Raw genomic sequence first — 3,794 nt, forward strand, 5'->3', positions numbered from 1 at the left:
TGTCTTTTTTTATCCATAATGAGTATTACTGACACTAAAACCTCCATTTCTTTTCAGCGCCAAAGTGGAACTGGACCCATGACTTTGTGTACATTTTACAAAGTATTTTATTGAGGGTGCCATTGTAGGAAGACAGGGAGCTGCACACACATTTTTTTTTTTTTTTTTCCATCCATGGATTTTAATGCTGCCACTAAAGCCTCCATTCCTATTCACTGTCCAGCTGCAAATGAAAGCTGGGTATTGCCAGTGTACACATTTTTGTTTCAGAACAAGGCCTCTTTTTAGGGAGAAGGGACCCTGTAAATAGACTGGAAGTTGTAGCATTCCAGTTATAATATCAGCACAGTCACATTTGAGAGCCAGTAACCAATTACTTTGCTTAAATATGCAGGGATACGTATTTGAAACCAAATCCACAAACATTTTATTACTCGGTTTTCCTTCTGCTTAACGTGACCTGTAAAGATGAAAATTGCTAATACATGGATATAATTTGTCTTCCAAACAGAATCAAAAGAATAATAAGAAGTGAGTTAGTTGAAAATGAATGCCTACAGCCACGAGTGAAATAATCCATCAGTCTTTATTCTACAAACTGAGCTCTGAAGTAAAATACTACTAGTTTAAGAATTGGAGCATGTATAAGTTTACCATGCCTACAATTTTTTCAAAATATACATGATAACCAGTCATGAGCAATTAATATTTTTACCTTGTGTAATACATGCAATCATACATTACCATTATAAATGGATATACTTTGAATACATACAGCACTCAAGTTCCATATTGACTTTTGCAACAATAGCATAAAGAATTCTTATCATACCAATGAACCTTTAGCCTAAATACCAATCTCAGATCTCTGCAATTCAATGACCTAATTTTCAATCTCTGTGTCAGCCCTGATAGCTCTGTTATCCGTTATATTTACATTATAGTACTACCTTATTGATACAGAAACTTTGAATGAGTCCTGTGAAAGCCATGCCTGGAATTCGGCAATTTATTCTAATAAAATATCGAAAAACAATGACAATAATAAACACCATTCTCTGTTTGTCAAATATTTATGAATTTCAGAATGTGATCTATAAGACTAAGTAAGTTCTTGTTTCATGAACATATTGCAGTAATCAAATAGGGCTAAAGTTCTATCACCAAAGTCAATCGTCATTGACTGAGTGTAAGATTTAAAACTCAAGCTCTAATAGTCTTTACTTATGTGATGAAGTTAGGTAATGACATCATTACTGTTACAGTTGTAACAGTAGTAGTGCAGTATAATAGCTTTAACGATGCACTGGGGAAAAAAATGTTCTTTTTAGCATGGTTTTTATTGACATGCAATAATTGTCACACGAATTTCAGACCATCACCATTTTTCTTTCAAAAAATGTTTTACACACTATAGCAGACAAGTCTAATTTGTCTAAAGTGAAAATTTAACGTTCAAGCACTAGGCAATTGTGAAATGTTTGTGATGTAATGTCAGTACAGGTTTTGTCAATGTTTGCAAAAAATATTGTTAAAATATTAAAAAAAAAAACTCCTACATTTTACTTATATTAAAATGAAAAAATATAATTAGATGACTGAAAAGAGCTGTGCTCTTTATGTATAATTATCTCCCATAGAAGATATGAATTATATAAATTCCTACTGAGGATACTTGAATGCATTCTGTTGGTACTGCAAATACAATTACGATACCTTACCTTCACAATGTGAGGAATTGTAAACATTAACACCAGAATCACCATCCTAGATGACCTGACAGGCATTGGGAAGATCACAGAAGTGATATCCTGATAAGTGCACCCACAGTAATGAAGTGTCCTGGACCTGCTATCACATCTTTAACACCCAACCTAAAAACAGTTGATTGATGAACAGCTTTTGCCAGAGAAATATCTACTAATCATAATCTAATAGGCACAGCTAAATAACCAAGTTTTACACAAATGGCTAATTTCAAGCTTTGGTTAAAAGAAAAATTAAGTAAATTAGATCTGATTATTTACAAGCACTATCTGAGAAGACCATGACCTGTGTAAAGTCTAATTCCGAACTTATTGATTTATTAAAATTCAGCTTTAAAGCCAAGTACTACTGGGAGACTTTCAGCCATTCAGTGCTCTAGAAAGTGAAAAGAGGAAGTTGGAGTGGTTCAGCAGCAAGATTGAACAAAGAAAGCAGAATGGAAGTAGGGTAGGAATCTACAAGTGGGTGCAACTATGGGTTAAAGGTTCGCTGCAAACAACCCTTAGTAGTGCCTATAGTCCACCATATAAGGTGCACTAATAGCTCTACAATTCTGGCAAACTTATATTAAATAGAAATCACTATCCAAGGTGTGAGCTAAGTCACATTTATTTTATTCCTTTCTTGATATCGATATTCACCCACTACTAAAAGTATACAGCACATTATACTAATGATGCATTGCATAACTGTAATTCATCAAGAGTTAAAAGACTCTAGGGCACATAACAAGTTTTACAACGTTTGAAAGTGCTGGTTACTTGGTCAACATCTAATGGGGCACAAGAGTTATTCCAAGAGCCAGTAACTCAGGTCCTCATACTAGACCAATCAATTTGCAGAAATCATATATAAGAAACCTGGTCCTTCTCAGATACAGTCTTTTCAAGGAAATCGTTATATATAGTCATTGTAAGTGCTAAGTACGTAAAGGAATTTACCTTATAGCAAATATATTTTCAGATAATTTATAAGTAGTGGATGGAAAATTACCTTACCTTTCATTGTTTACCTCCAGTTTTGTTTTGTATACTCTGTACTTTGAACATGGATATTTTGCAAATTCATATTTAGTGTGAAATCATCAATCGTGTTTCCTTGTCTCTTATAAAGTACGTAGTATGTACTGCGGTTTATTTATAGGCATGCAGTCCAAGATGCTGGATATGATTTTACAGAGAGAGAGAGAGAATCAATGAACTTAGGCTTGGAGGGTTGGATTTTATATTATTGTAATAATTAACTTGACAGTGGGTAAAAATTACAGACGGACACATTATAATTTTTCCTTGAGAGGAACTGATTACCATAACTTTACTTGCTGTAAAAACTTTAAGAAATGTCTATATAAACTGGAAATTAACAGCAGCATTTAGTCTGCCCTGAGCTTCTACATAATTCAGTACATAAAATCTAAAAAATATTACTAATGCAAGATTTATAATGAAAAAGAAATTACTAATGAATGATTTCAAAAAATTATTATAACATCGTGAGGTTAAATATACGACCTGAATATTTGTGAAAACTTTATTCCAAAATAAATGATTTAAAAAATGGAATAAATTTTACATTCTGCAACTCAAAAACATATCTGAGTGCGTAAACTCTTTGATGTATTGAAATGGCAAGAAATCTATCCAAGTGCATATCACCTATACACATATAAAAAGGTATTTTACCTGTACATGAACATGAAATCATCCATTGCAAATGTAAGATTGATCCAACTATATAACTAATTGTACCTTTTAGATGCAAGTCAGTTCAGCAGAATATACATTCAGAACAACATTTTCTTAAGAATGGATGTTTTACCTATGTGAAGGGTTTTCTACCCTATGTTAATTTTAAACACAGTTGCAGCACAATAATAAAGGTTCACTGGATAAAGACTTTCCCGTATAAATTCAAATTTTTCAAGCTCTACTCTAAAACATTAATGTTTAGCACAGCTCAGTTAATAAAAACAGAGGTAAAAAAAATATTCACAACAAAATCAGCCATGAAAACAAAAAACTGGTGTA

The sequence above is a fragment of the Macrobrachium nipponense genome, chromosome 10, assembly GCF_015104395.2.
Source record: "Macrobrachium nipponense isolate FS-2020 chromosome 10, ASM1510439v2, whole genome shotgun sequence".
Taxonomy (NCBI): Eukaryota; Metazoa; Arthropoda; class Malacostraca; order Decapoda; family Palaemonidae; genus Macrobrachium; species Macrobrachium nipponense.